This window comes from Macrotis lagotis, chromosome 1 (assembly GCF_037893015.1).
Source record: "Macrotis lagotis isolate mMagLag1 chromosome 1, bilby.v1.9.chrom.fasta, whole genome shotgun sequence".
Taxonomy (NCBI): domain Eukaryota; kingdom Metazoa; phylum Chordata; class Mammalia; order Peramelemorphia; family Peramelidae; genus Macrotis; species Macrotis lagotis.
Genome location: NC_133658.1, coordinates 156335984 through 156357903, shown reverse-complemented (window position 1 = coordinate 156357903; position 21920 = coordinate 156335984). Strand labels below are relative to the sequence as shown.

Below are 21920 nucleotides of genomic sequence, written 5' to 3'. Positions count from 1 at the left end.
GTGAAAATCAAATGAGATAGTATAAAGCACTTAACTTAGAACAGTAGAGGTGCTTAATAAATAATAATCAATAATAAATTAATCAAGAAATCAGTAATAAATAAATAATAAATAAATCTGCCCTCCTGCCCTCCTCCTTCCCTTTTTCCCTTCCTTGCTTCCTTCCTTCCTTCCTTCCTTCCTTCCTTCCTTCCTTCCTTCCTTCCTTCCTTCCTCCCTCCCTCCCTCCCTTCCTTCTTTCCTTCTTTTCCACACCTACAGGATTGTACAATGAGTATTATCTGCAGACAGATCTGCTTCAGGCTCTGCAAGACCATCAATTATCAGCTCACTCAAGACACAATGATGCCCACTGATCTCTTCTGACTCCAGAGAATAAGAAGTTCAATGCTTCAGAAGGGTTTCTCATCATGATTGAAACAGAGTGAACCCTCAGTTACTCAGAAATTTTAATTCCCTAGACCCCTCTACCATCTCCCTTTCCTAAATATCTTGGCTAACTGAGGTTTGCCTATACATTGAATCATACCAGACCAGAGAAAATAAGTTCAAAACCCACTAACTTCACTTCCTGAATTAGCAATGTGTGGCGATCCCCCATAAAAGGGTCCCAAGATAGCAAACTCAGAAAAAACAAAGCAGCTGGCCAGGATAAGATGACAGACTCCCTTCAACAATAGTAACTATAGATAGCATCATAACTATAGAGCTAGAAGAGATCTTACTGGTCATTTAGGCCAACACTTCTCTTTTTAAGAACAAGGACCCTGGGGTGGCTAGGTGGTGTGGTGGATAACGACCCGGCCCTGGAGTCAGGAGTATCTGGGTTCAAATCCGGTCTCAGACACTTAATAATTACCTAGCTGTGTGGCCTTGGTCAAGCCACTTAACCCCATTTGCCTTGCAAAAACCTAAAAAAACAAAAAACAAAAACAAAACAAAAAAGAACAAGGACCCTGAGACCTGTCTTACAGCTTGTAGAAGAGTTTGCATTAACTTAGCATTATCTCATTTGGTCTTCACAAGGATCCAGTGAAAAGGGGTGGGAGGAGGGTTGGAAGAAGTATTTATTTATTTAAACACCTATTCAATAGTAGGTACTGGGCTAGTACTTTACAAAGATCATCCCATTTGATCCTCACAACCCTGAGAAGTAGGTGCTATTATTATTTCCATTTTGTAGTTGGGGAAATTAAAGCAGAAATAAATTGACTTGCCTAGAGTCACATAACTAGTAAGTGTTTAAGGTCAGATTTGAACTCAGGTCTTCCCAAATGCAAGCCTGGCATTCTAGCTACTATTAGGCAGTAAGATGTCAAATGTGCTTTGTTCTTGTTACTGCTGATGTTTAGTCATGACCTCCTCCTTCATGACCCTATTTGGGATTTTCTTGGCAAAGATACTGAGTGTTTTACTATTTCCATCATCAGCTCATTTTACAGATGAGGAAACTGAAGCATACAGAGTTAAGTGACTTGCCCAGGGTCACACAGCTAGTAAATAATCTGGTATCTGATATCTAAGATCAGATTTAAACTCAAGTCTTCCTAACTTTAGACTAGATGCTTTATCCACTGTGTCACAGAACAACTACCCTTAACCCCTATTTTATAGATGAAGAAATTGAGGGTCAGAGAGATAAAGTGAGTTGCTTGAAGAAAGGGGACCAGGACTCAAACCCTGGTCTCCTGGGAGACAGCAAAGACAAACCCTGACCTGGGAATCAAGCAACCCTGATTCTAATCTCAGTTATATCTCTAATTCACCTTGTGGCTTTGAGCAAGCTATTTGGAGGTATCACAAAGGGGAAAGAGCATTGATTCTTCAAAGAAACAGGGTTCAAATCCCACCTTTGACATTTAGTATCTCTGTGACCTTGGCTGAGCCACTTCAGTTCCTTGGGACTCAGTTTCCTCATTTGTAAAATGAGAGAAATGGACTAGATGGTCTCCAAGTCCATCTTTCCTGCTTCAGATCTATAAGCCTTTAATTCATTTCCCTTCTTGAAGCCTCAGTGTCATCAGCAAAATAATAAGATTACCTCTAAGTTCCCTTCTGGCTCCAACATTCTGTGCTTTCCAATCTCAGAGAAGTTTCATCTCACCACAATATTGAATGAAATCTAAGGCTCAGTCCCAACAAATATACTCCCTTCTTCTGTTTGATGCCAAATATACCAATGCGTATTCGTTCTCCCTGCTTATAAAAGATTGATCCACTCTGGCTGTTTCCATTTCTGGGATGGCTGTCCTTTAAAAAAACTTAGAAGGTGGATGTTTGGTCCCAAGAAAGAGACTCAGAGCCTTGGCCTGCCCCAAGAGGATAGTCCTTGGGAGAATTCCTTGGGGTTCATTGTCAGGGAGAAGCTATTCCTTGGCTATAATATCAGCTGGAGCCCAATACAGCATCTAGTCTTCTCTTTCTGATAAGGCCTATCATTGAGGCTGACACTTGGAAAGTTTCCGGGACTGTGGTCCAACCCTTACTGTAGCTGATGGGATGCACTTGCATTATCAGCCACACCTATTTTTTTTAACCACTTCCCCTTTCATGGGGTTAGAGTTAATCTGAAAGAATGATTTCTAAACAAAAAGGAAGGACACCCAAAAGATGCTCCCACACACTGAGGCAAGAATAGAATAGAGATGTAGCAGTGGTTCTGTGTGTACATACTTACACATAGAAAATGTGCATGTGTGTGCAGAGATGGCCTTGCATGGGTTTGTCCACAAGATTTGTGTTACTTGGTATCCATATATGGGCTGTCCCCAAAGCCCTAGCATCATTATGAGCTTTAATAGCTTTTGGCAAGCTAGTGAAGCTTATTAATAGCTATTAAAGTTTAAAACTGCAATAGGTCTTTTGGGACGCTGTGTGTTTGGATAAGAGTGTGTGAACTCACGCACATGCACATGCTTGTGTACAAAATCCAGCTTTGTATGTGTCAGATCCCAGTCCCCGAGGGCAAGCATCATGGAAAAGGGAAAGAACAATGAACTTGGAGTCAAGGGAGAACTGAGCTCAAATCCTTCCTCTAACACTTAATAACCAGGTGACCATGGGCAAGACTTATCTGTAAAATGAGAACAATAATTACCAGAGTATCTACTTTGAAAGGGGAGAGAGAGAGAGACAGAGAGAGAGACAAAGACAAAGACAGAGACACAGAGATAGAGAGAAATAGAGATAGAGACTGAGAGTCATAGAGAGAGACAGACAAATCAGTGACAGACAGACAGAGACATATAGAAAGACAGATAGAGCATGCCAGTGAGAGCTGATCAGGAAGTCAGGAAGACCTGAATTCAAATTCTGCCTCTACCACATGCAATGTTGTGTGATCCTGGACAAGTTCATTACCTTTAGTAGTTGTTGCATTGTTTGTTCATTCTCCATTTTCAAAGACCATAACATCAGGGAGGTGATTCATACACTTGAGTTGGATTTAAGTGAAGGAGAGTTGTGCTAAGTCACCAGTCTCACTTTCTCCTCCAGAGCCACCTGGGTCCAATGGCCAGACATGGATCAGGACAATAGGAGATGGCCCTCAATTCAAGGCAGTCAGGGTTAAGTGACTTGCCCAAGTTCATACAGCTAGGAAATGTCAAGTGTTTGAGGCCAGATTTGAACTTGGGTCCTTTTGACTCTAGGGTTGCTACTCTATCCACTGCACCACTTACCTTGTCAGAGCCACAATAACTCTCCAAGGTGTTAAATTACAGTTGAGGTAATGATCAGCATGAGTGAAGGGAGTTTCCCCACTGGGACTTCCCCCTTCAGAAAACCACAGATCTGGAACAACAACAGTACCTACCTCACAGGATTGTTATGAGGTTCAAATGAGATAATGTTCATAAAAGTATTTGTAAACAATGAAATGTCTCAAGAATATCGGTTATTATTTCCAGGATTTGATTCTGCTTAAGTGTGCTGAATGAATGAATGAATGTGTTCCTGTGTCATCTGTGGGATTAAGGGCAGTCTTGCTAATGGTGCAGATTTTGTGCTGAGCAGGAGGGCTGGGGTGGAGGCCATTGGACCTGTGGGGGCCAGGTGTGCAATGCCCAGTTGGGGTAGATGAGCCAGCAGCCACTACATTACACACCTGTCCCTGGGTCAGAAATAGCTACTCTCCTTCAAGGTCTCCTTTCCTGGGATAAAACAGAAGTGAGGTAGGTCGCCTCTCCCACAAATGTGATCCATTCATTACCTGTAAGCTGTCCTTCCACACTAAAAAATCCATCAAGGCCAAGGATCGAGGGAGTCTGGGAGGATGGCAGAACATGCCTCAGAACTGACAAATCACACTCCACCTGGACAACACTAAGAGGGGCTACCCTTTCTGACTCCCTCTCCTAGGGTTGGGGCTGTCTTCCCCCTGGATTATGACTTTCTGGCAGGAGCTAGTCATGTATACAATTACAGGTCTCTATTGGCTGATGATATAAAGTCCATGAAAAGTACATCCCAGGACCCCCCGTAAAAGGGTATTTGTGAACATCTAGACCTTGCTAAGCTAAGTGTGATTGAAGCATTTTATTTATTTGGATCAGACCTCTAATTTCATAGGTGTAGAAAGTTATAAAGAAGGAATTTAAATTACCAGAGAGGGCCTGCATCAATGCAGAGAAAGGGTTAAGTCAACCTATGCTAAAATATTGTGTAAATGACATTAGGCTACCTGAGATACCCAGAGATCAGAGGACTAGGGGATCAGGCTCTTTTCAAACTGGTTTCAAATTGGTTAGTGTAATAGGAAATTATGTCTCACTGTCTATTAGAAGTATTTGAAAGGTGTAAAGCAATAACAATAACAACAATAGAATAAAAGGAAACCAGGAGATGTAATCTACTTTTTGAAGACTTGCCAAAAGCCTGCCTACGTACATAAATACATATATATATATATATATATATATATATATATATATATATATATGGAGAGAGAGAGAGAGAGAGAGAGAGAGAGAGAGAGAGAGAGAGAAATACATTTTGATTCATCAGGGAATTGAGAATTGCTTTAAAATCAGGAAACAAAAGGGAGAGGAAAATATGGGCATTTTTCTGGACAAAGAAAGCTTAAGTATTAAGGGAGGAAAGTAGACAAAATACCCTGAGCATACTCATCTTTTAACTTAGGGAGTCACAATATGATCCCATCTCTCCACCCAAAGGTTCTTAGATATTCTGATTTGGAACAAATTAAGTTTCCATCTTTCTACAGTCCAAGGACACAGGGAAGAATAGTTAAACCTTGTCAAAGCATCAAGGCTTCAGAAAGGCACTGAAGAACAAGAAAAGCCTTTCCATCTTCTAATAGACACCTCAGGGAAATGGAGATGCCATACTTCAAGGAGCTTTCTCTAGAGAGAGGGGAAACAAATTCATATTAAAGTCTGGGAAATAGAGACCCCAAAAGAAAACAACTTCTCTAGGATCATCCATAGAAACATTGGTGGAGAAGAGCTGGGAAGAGATCTCTGAATAAAATTCAGAAATGATTGCTACACTGGGATTCTAGAAAACCTGGCTTCAAATTTACCTCTGAAGCTTACTACTTGTGTGACTTTGGACAAGACACTTAGTCCCCCTGGTCCTCAGTTTCCCCATCTGTAAAGTGATATTGAATTGGATGGCTACTGAGGTTCCTTCTAATTCTAGTTTATGACTCTTTGGCTAATCAAACTCAACTCCCAGAAAGACCTTACTGATGTCTGCCAAAGAAGGGAGGGACATGAGACTGAAGATAGGGGCCTTTGGAGAGCACTGGGTGTTTGGGGTAAAGCCCAAGGGGACTGGGTATACTTTAAATGAATATGCTCACTGACTAGTAATAATTTGGGCTCTGGAGAGATATTGGAGGCCCTTAACTAACCGAATTATTCTCTTGCTCTGAGCCAACTTCCCTATTTGAGTCTGCTAAAGCTGGGGGTGGAAAGCTCCTTCCTGTAATGAAAGGGTTAATCTAACCACTGAAACTCCCAGCCAGTCATTCAGAGTCTTTGACACTCAAATTTCAGTGGCTCCCAGGACATTTTAGGGGCCTTTTCCCCCAACTCCATTTACTTTGTTTGTTCCTTCCTCTATCACTCTATATCTTGTTGTCCATTTCCCAGTTCCATCTCTCCTCTCTGTTTCCTCTCTTGATCCTCTCAGTCTGTTTTATTCCTCTTTCTTATTCTCTTTTAAGATCATTTCTCTTTTTTCTTTTACACATCATCTTTTCTTTCTGTCCCATGTGCACCTACCCCTTCCTTGGTTTTCCCTCCATTATTTTCACTCCCCCTTCTTTTTATTTCCTCAGTTTTTGGGTGTTTCTGTCTTGTGAGGTAATGAGGGGCTTTGGAGAAGACTTGGGAGAAACTTTCCAAATTTTCATTCCCTCTTATTTCTGCAGACCCAGATGCTAAAGGATAAACCAACTTTCCCTTCCAGTTGCCCCAGTCTGAGCCTGACCATAGGCTCAAAAGAAGAACTGATGTTGGGCAAAGGTATGCAAGTGAGTTACAGTGGGGTCATCCTTTATGACCCTTTCAAAGCCCAGGTGATGCTAATCTCTACTGGTGTCTAGACAGCCTCACTAAATATAGTCACAGTCCAGAAGCCCCTTAGGGGCTTCCTTCTTTGGCTCGTCCTTCCCACTCCTCAAACAAGCACCATAACCCTCTACAGGTAAGGGCCCTGAGCTGCCCCATGTAATTCCTTCTTACACTATCTTGGGCAGCTTCTGATTTATATACTTCCAATGCAAGGAAGTGGTACAGTGGACAGAATGTCAGACTTAAAAAGTCTGAGAGACCCACATTCATATTCTGCTTCTGACACTTACTAGCTAGATGACCTTGAACAAATTACCTAAATGGTTAAAAAAATGTCAGATTGGTCATCTGTAATATAGGGAGAAAAATAATAGGTATAGCACCCACTTGGGAGGTCATATGAGAAAATGTCCATCAAGCACGTGGTGAACTTTAGAGCACTAAAGTACCAGTTATTATTTCTTTTTGCTAGACAACAAATTCTTGTTCCTGGATCCCTGAAACCAGGCCTTATGGGTCACTTTTTATCATTCTCCAGCCTTCTCTCCAGGGCCTCTCAGTCCTCAATTTCATTCTAAGGCAGGCTAATATTTTCAAACCTTAATTTCAAATCTCTAGGGCCCCTTGCCCAGCCTGTTATTTTGCAGAATTTCTCTTACAACCGCCCACTCTCCAGTTCTGCTTATTACTCTTGCCCCAGAGTGGGAGCTGACTCACAAGGGGGATGGGGGGGAATTTTAAACTATTTCAAAACCTTTACCAGAAAATTAGGGGTTTCATGTAGCCCTTGTTTATAAAAAGAACCTCCCCAAAAAGTCATTAAAATTCACGTGTATGGAAAGAGTTAATAAGTTGACTGGTAGGGACCTTCCAAGACTGGAGAGAAGACGTCTCCCTCCTCATACATCGTAAATCTTGTGTGAATGGAGCAGGTAGTTGCAGAAGCTTGACTAAGATTCATAAAATCCTAGACCTAAAAAAAGGATCTTAGAGGTTATTTAGTCTAACTTCTTCATTTTACAATTGAGAAAGCAGAGGGGCCCAGCAAGAAGAAGCAACTTATTTTAAGGTCCCAGAACTAGCTGGACAAATTAGAACACAGATCTCTTGGCATCCAGCTCAGGGTGCTTTCCCCAAGTACATGTTGCCTCTCTCTGGCTCATTCCTGGGATACCCATGAAGAGAGGACTTCAGGTTTGTTTCTTAAAGAGTTTGATTTTATAGGAGATTGGGAGATGGATTTTTCCCAAGAGAACTATCAGAACACCTCTCCATCTTGTCTACTCAGAACATAACCAGGTCTCTTCTCCCTGAACCCACATGAAGAATAACTGTTAGAATCAGAACCGTACCTTGAGAGAAGAACTGGAGTTTTCCTCCAGAGCTTTGAAATTTAAAGGAAATTGTTTCCCCACCTCCCCCCTATACCCATCAGACGATTTTGTCTTAATGACTTCTGCTATTTTGACAATGTGGATTACAAATTTGATGTGAGGATATCCATTCTTTTTGCTCCAAGGACCAAAATTTCAAGCTATGAGACTAATTAGAGTTAGGAAGAACAATACTACAGATCATTCAGCAGGTCTCAGGGTGAAATCAAAGCCAGGGTAATAAACTTCTGTGCGCTCTTTGAGGGTTGGGCCCATTGCTGTGATTTGTAAATATTCATCACCACAATAAGATGAAATCTGGGAGAGAACCCTGTACCAGAGAACTGAATCAGTAGGCTATAATCAGCTTACTATTATCTAGGATATAGAAAGGCTATTTAACAAAGGCACTGAGGTTTTGACCAGAATTCAAAACTAGAGCTGACAGATTTGGAGACTCAAGCTGGAAGTGTTATTTAAAAAAATCATATATTTCAACTTCCAACCTGATGCAAGAAATTCTTCCCCAACTGCCAGGCTAAATTTCAATATTTCCTTTAATGGGATGTTCACACCTTCCCCAAACATATCATTCCATGATAGGACAACTCTAATTGTTAGAATATCTTTCCTTTTATTGAGCTAGAATCAAACCTTCTCCTTGTACACAGGTTCTTATCCTTCCAATACTAAGCTGAACAAATCCAATCCTTCTATGCAATAGCCTTTCAACTATTTGTGTTGCCTAAGCCTTCTCTTCTCTAGCTAGGTAATCCCCATTGAGGGAGAAACCAGCTAAAAAGTGCAGGAAGGGTCTAATCTATTGGAAAATCAATCAAGTAAAGTCACTTACCCTCCTCTTTCCCTCTTCTCCCCACCCCCAGCCCCCACAATGATACTGTTTTTACCTTACCCAAATTCAGCTCCATCTGTAGTAACCCTGGCTGCATAATTCTGAATGAGGAACCACAAGTAGAGATCCCAAGCAATTTTTGCATAGCCAAGTTCAGTCAGTAAATTTTGATAATTTGCAGAGAGGAGAATGACAATCATCTCTTTACCACCTTCCTCTTTTCCACCCTACTGAATCCTAGCCCCACCTTCTAGTGCATTCAGGGTAAAGGTGGAAGAAGGCTATTGGTTTCACTGAGATTCAGAACATGGTGGGCTTGCAAGGTTCTCAAATAAGAAAGAATAACTTTAAAGTCAGCCTTGGCCAATATTCTACATCCAGAGATTGATAATAAACTCCCCAAAGTGAAAGAAAGACAAATCTGCAGGTTATCTTCCTTGCTAGAAAGGAACTCAGATTTCTAGGAAGTTTTGCTTGAAATATTGATCTGGCAAGTAGAAAACTTGAAGCCACAAGCTTTACCTGGCACCTAGCACCAGGCCCTGTAAATTAACAAGCCAAATAAATAATTGTTGGATCAGACTGAATTATTAGAGGACAAATGGGCTTGGAAGTCTCTGAATTTCCTGGAAGAATGTATCAGCAAAATAGTGGGGGTGGGGGTGGGGAAGAGGGTACAGAAGAGGGCAGCTAGGTAATATGGAGCACTGGACTTGAAAGTAGGATTGTAACTCATCTTCAATAGTTTAAATCCAGCCTCAGACATTTACTAATAGTATGATCCTGGGAAAGTCACTTAATTCAGTTATTCTCAGTTCCTCAATTATTACCAAAAAAAAAGTTGGAGACGGAAATGACAAATTACTCCACTATCTTTGCCAAGAAACCCCAAAAAATGACATTTCAGAAAAGTCTGAAACAACTCAGTGACAATCTCAGAAAAAGAAACTGAACAAATCATAAATGAACCCCTCCAGGCAAGATAGATTTACAAGAAAAATCCAATCTCACATTTGAAGAACAATTCATTTCAATAATACAAAAACTTTGCAAAGGTAAGAAATGAAGAGATAATACAAAATTCCATCTATCACCTTAATACCTAAGCTAAGAAGGATCAGAACAGAGAAAAAATATAGATAAATATCCCTAATGAACTTTGAGATCAAAATTTTAAATAAAATATTAACAAAAAAGGCTACATCAAACATTTAAAAATATTATATACATGAACAGTCTGAATTTATAGCAGTAGTGAGGGTTGGTTCAACACTTGGAAAATTATAAATATGACCTATTGGTCTATGATCTGCAACGAGATCATGTTGACATAATAAGGTCAATAAAAATCATATGATGGTAACATTGCAGAAAACTTTTAACAAAATACAACACCCATTTCTGTTAAAAAGGAAAAAAATGTACTTTTACTTAACAGGTAAGAAGAATCTACCTAAAATGAAAAGCAAGCATTATACCTAATAGGAATAAAGTAGAAACCTTTCTGAAATGATGGGGGCCTGATGGCTTCTGTCTTGTGTTATAGTGGTAGTTGACTGACTTGACCAATCAAATTAATCAACAAATGTTGACAAATACTGTGCTAGACACAGAGGACAAAAGGACAAAAATGAAACAATTCTTGCCTTCAAAGAGTTTAAATTTATTGGAAGGAGACAAATGTGCAAATATTTTTGTTGAGCTGTTTTGCAGTCGTATCTGACCCCATTTGGGTATTGTAAATGGAAGCAATTTGTAACAAATTTGGGAAAGTAGACTGCAGTCAAGAGGTAAAGGGCTTTAAATGTCAAAAAGAGGAATTTTAAAATGTTTTCCTGTAGGTAGGAGGGAACCAGTACAGCCTACTGAGCAGAGATGTGATATAGTTAGGTCAAAAATATTATTTTGACAGCTATGTTGAGGATAGAGAAGCAAGAGACTGAAAGCAGGAAGACCAACAAGGAGACAGCTGCAAAAATCCCAACAAGAGGTGATGAGGGTCTTCACTAGGGTGGTGGCTGTTTGAATAGGAAGAAGGGAATCTCTGAGAAGTTATAGGGCTGACAACTAAATGGAGATGTGGGGTGAAGGAGAACAAGGAGTCGAATATCAATCAATCCATCGTTTAACAAGTATCTCCTTTCTATTGTGTAGTAGTCACAAAGCCAGGTCCTGGAAACACACATACAAATCAGGAGGTCTCTGCTTGGGTGACTGGAGGTGCTGCTGAGCTTGTCAGAATCAGGGCAAATTAAGCAAATTTGGGGTTAAAGATAATCAGTTCTCTCTTGAACTTGAAATGCCTATGGGACAGAAAGGTAGAAATATCCATAGGCAGTTGAACTCCAGAGAGAGGTCAGGGTTGGATATATAGATCTGGAAATCCTTTGTGTAGAGATGACTGTTGAAGCATGGGAACTGATGAGTTGAGAGAAAGACAGAAACAGAAACAGAGAGAGAAAACAGGAGAGAGAGAGAGAGAGAGAGAGAGAGAGAGAGAGAGAGAGAGAGAGAGAGAGAGAGAGAGAGAGAGAGAGAGAACAGAGGAACGGGGCAAGAGGCAGATGATGATCTCAACCAAAAAACCCTGGGGAGTGGTCAAGAAAGGAGGATAAGAATCACGAGAAATTGATGTTACAAAAACTAAGAAAGGAGAAAATGTCCAGAAGGAGAGAGTGGTCATCATTGCCAAATGCTACAGAGAAGTCAAGAGGGATGACCCCAAACTTCCCTAGCCCTCTCCAGCCTCAGTTTCTCTTCTTCATACTCCCTAAGAAACCACAATAAATATGCCCATAGTATTAGAAGACATAGAGTTCAAAGGGACCTGGGAGATCCCAACTCTTTCTACAAAAAGGTGAACCACTGGGCCCAGGACATATAGGTTGAAAGTCTCAGATCCAAGATTCCAACCTAGTTCCTCTGACTTCAAAGCCAGTCTTGCTTCCAGTCACAGCTGGTTCTATGCCCATCTGAAGGTATAGGTTTTCACCTTGTCTCTGACCCTCACCTGCTTCAGGATTGACTCATCCAATCCTGAGAGTTCTTGCTGAGAGATTTGAAGAGGGATGTTTTGACACAATAGGAGTTAGCCCTGTACCATGGAGGGAAAAAAAGTCTTATGACCTGATCTTAGAAAGCTTCAATGGGATGAATGAATCTTCAGTCTTAAATCTATTTTTCTGCAGGGAATACTGAGGCATGCATGAGTAGCTTCTCCAGGGCCTCAGTTACTGGAAGTATAAGAGAGGTCGATTTTGACTCTATAGATTCTATTAACAATTTGTTCATTCAACAAATGTTTAAAGATTTGGTGATATTATGTCCCTACCTTCAGGTTGCTCAAAGTTTTATAATCTAGTTTAGTCCATGATAAACATGTATGTAGCTTAGTACTGCAGATATAAGACAACAATCATTTCCCATGATGGTTCAGAGCTTTGCTGTCTATAAAACAGAGGGGTGGGCTTAGACTCCATGATTTCTGAAGCTCCTTCCAGCTGATAACTCTACAAGCCTGTGAGTTTGTCCAGGTGTTCATATCTGTCTGTGTGTTGATGCATGTGTGAGAACAGAGTGGGGGGGAAGAGCCCAGAACAGCAAGCAGCACATACAAAAAGTAGCTTTATCCCAATCTCTTCCAGATTCTAAACATTTCATCTCTAAATCTATTTATCAGAAAGAGGTAGGAATTGCCAAATCTCTTGGAGTTTATGCTCTATCCCTTAGACTTCAAATATTGCCTCAGCTGGATAGAGTAGAGGTACTGGAAAATAGGGCTTCAAGGGGAATATGTGTTTTTAAACCAAAACATCCATCTCTGAGACTGAAAGCTTCAGTTCTGGTATTAGTAAGGCCTTTAGTGTTCATCTGGGGAGCAGGGTGTAGATCGGTAACAATAGCCCTTCACCACCACCCCAAAAGTCTAATGTTCCAGTAAAGAAAAGGTCAATTATAGGGTCCTGGGATGAGTCATAAACCTTCTCCTCACCCTCTCCCAACCCCAAATAATTCCCAGGGAAATTTTTAAAAAATATATTATTTTTGATATTAAAATCAATTCTTCATATAACCTTCCTGACTCTCAACCCTCCCTTTGAAAAAGAAAAGTAAGTAATATCAAGTGACAAGCAGTCCTAAGTTATGTATCTGTAGATCCCCACTTCTCTTTAGAGAGAGTAGATTTCATCTTCTGTTTCCCAGGACCAAGATGAATATGTATCAGAGACAGCTACATTTTTATGTCTTTATAATTGCTTTAATCATGAGGTACATTATTCTCTTGGTCCCACTTGATTTTTATCAGTTCACTTTATTACAGTTCTTCTCATGTTTCTCTGAATTGCTCATTTCTTACCTACCTTTTGCTCTTGCTGCAGCTCACCTCCTTACTTGGGGAAGCCAAGGTCCTCCCAGATACAGGCCTTTAGATAATCAAAGCATAGTACCAATTTGGGACAAAAGACTCATTAGCAAAATTCTCGTAAGGAAAGGATAGGAATTATCCCCATGGTGCTCCTTGGCTGCCCCAGGCTCAAGAATCCTTAGCCAACAGTGCTAGGTGATGCCATAGTTGATAGAGTGCCAAGTCTGGAGTCAACAAGACTTATTTTCCTGAGTTCAAATCTGGCCTTAGATACTTAGCTGTGTGACCTTGGCCATGTCACTGAACACTGTTTGCCTCAGTTTCCTCATCTGTAAAAATAAGTAGGAGAAGGGAAAGGTAAACCTCCCTAGTATCTTTGCCAAAATAATCCCAAATGGTGTCCCAAAGAGTCAGGTGTGACTGAAATGATACAACTACAACATTTAGGATCCCAACACTTCAACCAAAAGAAACTGGATGAGAGGAGGAAAGAAAGCTACTAGACACAAGAGTCAGTTGACTTGGATTTGAATTTCAGCTCCTCTATTTCTCACCTGTGTGAGAAGTAGAGCTAGTCAGTCTCTCTGGGCCTCAGTTTCTTCCTCTGTATAGGGGAGGATTTGGATTACAGGATCTCTAAAACCCCTTCCAGTTCCATGATCCTATGATAGAAGTCTTGGGGATTGATCATCTTCCCTTCTCCTGCCCTTACTCCTCCCACTTCTCCCCTCTAACCACATCACCATCAAACACCCTGTAGGCCCAAGGAGGTAGAGGATATAAAGGTCAGAATTGGGCAACGATACTGCCAGCCCGAAAGGTTTTAATCCTTCTGAAAAAGACTCTGGCAGTTTGGGGGAGTGGGGAATGTGAATTAAGTCATTTCTCCTGGGGAATGAATTTTCTTGTAAAACAAGGGGAAAAATCAATCTGTTTGGAGCAACCCCTTTGGACTTTTCTTTCCTCCTGAGGAGCTCCACTGAGGAATTCACTCCCGGCCTCCCTCCTCCCCTCCCTTTCCGCAAAGCGATGTTGCATTTCCAGACAAGATGTGCAGCTGCTGCCGAGCTGTGACAACTTACTCCCGATGAAGCCCACAGCTGTTTGGATTTCAACCCTGGAATCTGAGGGAGGTGCTTGGAACACTCAGAGAGCATTCTGTCTTCACCAGGGGGACAAGGCAAGGCTTGGCCAAGAGGGGCTGAGTCTGAGGGAGGCTCAGCCGACCTTTCTTCTCCATCCATTGATACAGTTCAGTTCCATTCAACAAACATGCATTAAGCCCTGGCTCAGAGGATTACATAACCTCTCAGTGTTTTTGGCAATTTTGTAAGTAGGTTTCAGAGAAGGTACACACCTGCACTGCTAGCTAGAGTTTCCTCACCTGGAAGTTCCCTCTACTAATGAAATCACTTATCCAGCCCCTAGTCCTACTCCTATTCCACTCCCATTTCTAAATGGTCCTGTCCTAAGTCGTGGGTCTCTAAATACAAAAATCCAAAGTCTCCAATCTCAGGGAGTTTATATTTTCCCCAGGAATAGAATACATACTCAAAGTGAGAATGCTCACAAGAGGGGTATCAGGAAAAGCCTAGATAGATTAATGGTTTGATTCCAATCTATTCCTATCAGCCTTGTCTGCCAGAGAGATCACCCCAATGGAAAATCAGCTACCATGCCCCCCCACCCCCACCCCTCATCCACCTTCCTGATAAGGTCCCTTTGTCCTTCAGTATGCCCCAATCTTCCCACCCCCATAACTTCACCCCCAAATAAGGGGACCCTAACTGTGACAGTATGGGGGCATGTGGAGATACTTCAAACTATGGTGACAAGAAAGGTTTATTGTTGTTCAGTTGTTTCGGTTGTGTCTGACTCTCTGTGACTCTGGGGTTTTCTTGGCAGAGATACTGGAGTGATCTGCCATTTCCTATTCAAGTTCATTTTACAGAAAAGGAAACTGAGGCAAACAGGGTCACCTAGCTAAGTGGACGTCTGAGGCCAGATTTGAACTCAGGAAGAAGAGTCTTCCTGACTCCACGCTCTCAGCACAGTTGGTTCCACCTCACTGCCAAGGAAGGAAGCTACTGAACTCAGGAGATGGTGAGGTCCAGAGGGTACAATCATTGTCTCTGGTCTCATTCTCTTCAATAAAATTAAAGAATTGGACCTGATGACCTCTTTGGACCCTTCCAGCTTTAAGATCCCATTAGGCAGCCTGCTATATAGGGGAAGAGTACTGGATTTGGAGTCATGGGATCTGTGTTCAAATTGTTACTAACTACTTGTAATTTAGCTAGATCATTTAGAAAATGAAGGAGTGGATTAGAAGACCTCTTTCTGATATGAGGTCCTAACTCTTAAGGGAAGGGGATGGGCACCTCCCTCCATCCCTTGTACCCCATTCTTACTTTTCAAACCTGAATCTGAATCTCTCTTCCCCAGGACAACTTGTCTACCCCCTTTGCCTCAGATCAAGGCTTTACGGACCGGCTGATTAGGGCTGGGGGGAGAAGAGAGGGTGTGTGGGGGGAGTTGGAGGGGGTGTTTATCTCCCTTCCCTTTTGCTCTCTGGAAAGTCTCCCAGCTCCCCCCCCCCAGCCCCTCACAACTGACCCTCTCCCTTTCTGATGTAAGCCGATATTTTAATTCTCTTACAAGGAATGGTGTTTAGAGAAATGACTTAACTGGATTACTCATCTTCTGTAATAACTTGGCCCTGCTCCGATGCTATTCCTAGATGTGACGCTGGCTGCTTTGATTCTTTCTCTCTTTTTTTTTTTAAACCGAGAAATTACAGCCATGTGTATGACTGGCTCAGCCCCACCTCCATTCTCTGCCACACACCCCCAACACCCTGGAGGCATTCTGGGAAACGTAGTCTGGTCTTTGGCTCCTGGCTCCGATGCCTGGAGCCCGGCTGGCCTGGCTTGAGTGTACCCATTGCCTGGAAGGTGGCAAGAAAAGGAAGAAAGAGGGGAAGGAGCAAAATGGGGGGAAACAATGTTGGATTTAGGTTATAAGTCTGTAATTCAAAGCCCAGCTATCTGTACCCATTGCTACCTGGGTGAATTTGGTCAGTTCTTATTCTCATTTTACAGGTAAGGAGACTGTATTGAATAATCTTTATGTTCCCTTCCACCTCTAAATCTATGATTCTATGAAGAGTGGTCAGGGTCAGATAAAAGGGAGAGGGAGGGGTAGAAGTCATTCATTATTTAAAGGTATCACATTGTCAATAAACAATTTATTAAGGACCTACTAAATACAAGGTACTGTTCTAAGCCCTGGAAAGAGAAAGAAAGGCAAAAATAAATAAAATTTCTCCAATCACTCTCTATGCCTTCACTAAAGGAGCTTTCAAAGGATTTAAAACTGAAAGAGACCTTAGAAATTGAGTTCAATCCCCTTATTTTGCAGATGGGGAAACTGAAGCCCAGAGAATTGACTGGAGGAGGATCACATGATAGTAAGTAGGAATGTCAGGATTAAAACTCTGAGTGGAGAATAGTTAGGAGTGAGGAGAGATTTGAGATAGAAAGACCCACTAGCAGGCTATTGTAATAGTATAGGTGATAAGTAAGGTGATATGGTGGTAAGTACAGTCTCCTTACCATCATCATGGTGGTGGCAGTGTCTGAAGAGAGAAGGGGACATATTCAAGAGATGGACATAGCTGGGAGTGTTAAAAGAGGAAGGAAAGAAAAGCAGAAAATAGTCCTTATAAAATCTTTACAATTTAGAAGTGAAAGAGATTACCTAGACATCATATAACCTGGTCCTCTCATTTTACAGATTAGGAAACTGAGGACCATTTCTGATGACCTGTAACATATGTACAGGATTTAAGTCTCAAAATTTGTGTTTATTCGACTGAAAGGTGTGTGAATGCCTCCAAAGCAGGATTGAGGCTATATAACAGAGATCGTAGGATGTTGGGAGGGTGTCTTAGAAGACATCTAGTAATCTTCATTTATAGGAGAGGAAGCTAAAGTTCATTGAAATGAAGTTTAGGACAAGCCACTGGTGAGTAGCTCCCCATAGCTTAGGAAAGGGGGAAGTCTATCTCTGGAGCAATGAATTCTAGAACCCAGGAAGAGGCAGTGGGTGACAGCCGCAGAAAGGAGGCAAGACCCTCTACAATGGGGCACCCTGCTTGTCCCTCTTCTCTTTACAGCTCTGCTCAGTCTTGACACCTTTCTACTAAGCTGGGGAGAAGGTGGGGGCTGCTCCTTAGTTCTCAACCAAGATACAAATAAAATCCCTGCTGTCCAAACATTCCCCAGAGCCTGATGGTTTTGCTGTGGGAAGCAAAACCAGGGGAAGCTCTATGAAAAAGGAGGTAGGCTGGGTGAGAGAAGTTAATTGTGCAAAGCACTATTGTAATTCTGAAAGAACCCAGGTCAAAGCATCGTTGGTCCCCCTTCACCCCCAAACTCATGGTACATTGAGAATATTAAGTTTAATCCTAGCTCTGCCATGTTTTAATTATGTGGACAAATCACTACCCTTTTCAGGGATACAATCTCCTTATCTGTGAAATGGAGGGGATAAAATGAATGATCTCAAAAGTCCCTCCCAGTTCTAAAGATTTGGAAGATCACAGCAATAGGGTATAGTGATGCCAGCTGGGAGAAAATTTTGAGGCAAGTCCTCCATGAAATCTTTGTGCTGATTGCACAGTGAGAAGATGCCACAGGGGCTAGTGTTGCAGACCTATTTTAAGAAGTTCACTCAAAAATATCCAGTTGATTTGCATGGAATTTACCAGTGAGCAGAATCTTTTAGGTCAGAATGAATTTGAAATTCCCAGCCATTAGCCTGCTCTCCAGTGTTGAACATTTTAAAGCTTGTAGGCACCTTAGAGGTCATCTAATACAATCCATTTTCTAATGTAATCCATTTTACAGATGAAGAAATTGAAGCATAGAGACATTAGGTGACTTTCACTAGAGCATAGTGAGAAAGGCACAGAATTTAATGCCAGAAAACTGAGGCTCAAGGTGCTGGATCAACTCCTTACATTTGCAAACTTGGCAAAGCTGTCTGACCCACTGTAAAGTGAAGGGTTTGTACTAGATGACCAATGTTGGATCAAATGGTTCCAAATTCAGGATCATAGGCTTGAGGAGTGGGAACTAGGGTCTCCTGAAACTAGTCTAGTTGCTTAATAGAAGTCAACAGGCATTTGCTAAGCATCTGGAAAAATAAATAAATGTAAGGAGAAGCAAAAATAATTTCTGCTCTGAAGGTACTTACATTCTAATGGGGGAAAGACAACATATTAAAGTAGGGTAAGAGAAAAGGGAATGGAGGAAAACATCTAGGAATTCCAGGAGTGGAACCCAGAGAGGAGTTAAGTGTTGGCCAGCCTAGATATGTTCCTTAGAATGAAGTAGAAAGCTCTCTGAGGGCAGATTGCTTTGTTTTCATCTTTGTGTGGTGTGTGTGTGTGTGTGTATCTAAGGATGTTAGTTAAGCAGCTGCTTAACAAATGTCTGCTGAATTGAATTGAATTCTGACTTTTGGATCAGTGAGTTGGGATTTGATCTCTTGGTTTCCAGACCAGTATTTTTCCCAGCATATTTATTTCTTCCTCTCAATGGCTGCTCTTACCCTTCCATATTCAATACTAATGCTCCCCTCCCTTCTTCTTCTTCATCCCTGCAAACAAGATGGAGGAAAAATCTCTTTGTAGCCAAAGATTAATACTCAGCAGGAGGGGGAGTGGGTAGAGAGAACTGGGGATCCTGAAGAACTGTCCTGGATAGAGGGGGTGATATTGGGGCAACAGATCAGGAAATAGAAAGGCATCCAGTGAAGCCTGCAGGCTTCTCTGATGATGAGGCTGGTTTCACAACTCTGGATTGTGAATTCTTTGTCGGGAAGTTGTGCAGCCCCAGTGATCCTGGCCTCACCCCTCCTCCCCTGCCCCTACCCCTTACCAAGTCCCCAAGGGCCACGAGATATTCTTGCAGCTTTAAAAACAACAACAAGCCCCAAAAAAGTCATTTGAACCCATGAGCCAATTTTTCCCATTCCTGAGAGCTGATGCCTTCTATTCAGGGACTTAATTGTTTTCCATGCGTTGCAAATACTCCTGAAGCTTGCCTTTCCTGGAGAGCGCAGGGACAGGCACACTGGGAGGGGCCGTTCAAAATATTTCCCTGGTTCCCTTTCTCCTTTGAAAAGAAAGTCCCGAGGGCCACTGGCAAACAAGCAGGGCCTGGGAACAAAGCTGCCTGGGGCTGGAAACTAGGCTTCCAAGTTCTATTTCCAGAGCACACTGGGTACTGAAATGCAAGAAAAACATAGCTTCCGATTCTCCTCCCTACAACCACCTCTTTCACATCTTTTTCAGTTGGGGAATTGGGATAGTTGGAGAGGCTTGAAATCCATGCCTTTGGCATGGAAAACCAGTATTTACAGGTCTGCAGGAGGATTTCAAGGTACCAAATGATAGGTATAATCTTCACAAAAGGGAAAAAGAGGCAGGGGTTATAGAGGAAAACATGATAGCCTTGGAGTGGGAGTTTAGTCTCCATTCTGCCAAACATTGATTGCCTGTGTGATGCAAGGCAAAAGAAGATTAGACTGGATGGTCTCAAGTCTCTTCTAACTCTTGAGCTTATGCTTGTGAGTCACTTCAGTACTTGGCCTCAGTTTTCTTCCATGGAAAGAGAGAGAGAGCTGTTGTAGTGGAGAGTGCTGGTTTCAAATTCTACTTTTGTCATTAACCTGTGTGACCTAACCTTTCTGAGCCTCAGTTTCCTCATCTGTAAAATAAGGAGGTTGATATCATCTCTAAGATCCCTTCCAGCTCTGTGATTCTGTGGTTAGATAATCTCATAGGTCCTTTCCTTTTCTTAAATAATGTCTTTCTCACCGCTATTCAGTGGTAGAAACCTAGGTAGGAGGTGACCGCAGGGACTTACCCGGATCATCAACCCTGTGGTGAGCAGAACCAAATCCTGAAAATGTAGAGTAGGAAGAACATTGTGCCTCCTTTCATCCACATTTATGAGCAGAACTTAAAACCAGTCTGGAAACTGGGGAGGTTGGGGAGATTTGGGAAACCCCGGTTTTATAGATGAAAAATATGGCATCTAGAGGATTGCTGTGATTTCCTTGTCACATGGGGGTAACCACACCCCCACTGTTGTGCTAACAACCTCACCAGTAATAGTAGTAGTGAAGAGAAGAAAGCACTTTGTGCAACATAAACTACTGTGCAAATATGTGAGCTATTGCTTTCTTTGTCTCCTCTAGGAACTTAGTTCTCTTAAACCCAGATCCCATTCCTGCCTTCTGGGAGGTGTTAGCAATCTTCCCTCCTGTGGTGCTTTGTTTGAGTGATGGCAGAGACAATGAATCCCAGAAATGCTAACCTGCAACCTGTCCAAGGGGATGTACAGTCAGTAATAAGTTCTTTCACAAAAGAGTTTACCCACAGTAAATCCTTAACACCTACTGTACTGTGCTCTAGAGAAGACATTCTTAGAAATCCCACTAAACCAGTGGCTTCACTCTTCTGTCTTTGGTTGCCCGGATATGACCAATATCTATAGTCTTTCTGACTCTTCAAAAATGTCAAACCGTTATTACTATTGGAATGATATGACAACAACACAACAAACATTTATTAAGCTGATGCTGCGTGCACAGCCATCACACTAAGCACTAAGCAAGACCCAGCTCCTACCCTCATGGAGTTTCCAGTATCCATAGTAGAGAGCCAATCCACAAATCTAGATAACAGTAAAATACAAGAATTCAAGAAAAAGAGGAATATGAAACAAAATGCTATGTGAAATCTACAGAGGAAATCCATATTTCACACTTGAGGGGATGTTTAAAAAATGATGGTGTCAGTGAGAATAATTCTTAATGTGATAGACTATATATTTATTCTTTTAGAGTAAATGATAGCGCGAATCAGAGTGTTCATAGGAGAATGAAACTTTCATATGCCAACACCCATCCAAGCACTTTGCTAATACATGGTGGGCATTCCAAGAAATACTTGTTGATGATAATAGGTTTCAAGATTTCTGTTTGGTCCCTTTGTTGCTCTGGAAAGGTTCATGGACTCAGAATGTTAGAGCTGAAAGAGGTCTACTCTAAAGTAAATCATTTTCCAGACATAATTAATTCAGTTTAGCCGATAAGCTAAACAAGTGATGGGCATGGGGGATTTTGATACTCTCTTGGGGGAAAACAATATGTTCACAAAGAAGTAAACATAAGACAGAATTTTTGGCACAGTCATTAACTAAAGGGATTAGGATAGTCCTCCTTTAGGAGCTGGTTTTAAGGGAATAAAGGAATTAGTTCACAGAGCTCAAGATGAGGAGGAAGTGAGTTCCGGGCAGAAGTGGCAGTGAAGGGAAATGAACCTTCTGGTCTGGGAACTAGCAGTGGTACCATGCTAGGCACATCACAAACTGCTATCGCAATCTTACCGATGAAACTGTTGCGCTCAGAGTTGACTCATTAAATATTCAACAAATTTCTGCTATATTCGGGACTTCCTTTGGGCTTGGGGGTGGGATACAGGTCAGAGCTAAGTACGGGATCATACGACTTAATTCAGATAGAACTATGATTTCAAATATGCACCCTTTGTAGCACTACAGACTGCTGCCCATCCGTGCCCCGTTGGGGGAGGGGGAGTGACCACCCAACTTGTTAGGGGGCCTTTCTTAATTTTTCTTTACATTGAAATGATGTCAATAGGCACTTGTTAAGTGTACATGGTATTTTTCTGCGTTTGCTTGGGCTGTAGCAGA

At 41.8% G+C, this 21920-nt stretch overlaps 1 pseudogene; it reads right to left on the bottom strand.

The window, feature by feature from the left end:
• The window catches only part of LOC141517570 (putative nucleoside diphosphate kinase), a 29906-nt pseudogene extending 13152 nt beyond the window's left edge, over positions 1–16754 (bottom strand).
• Positions 16755–21920: the final 5166 nt, after the last annotated feature.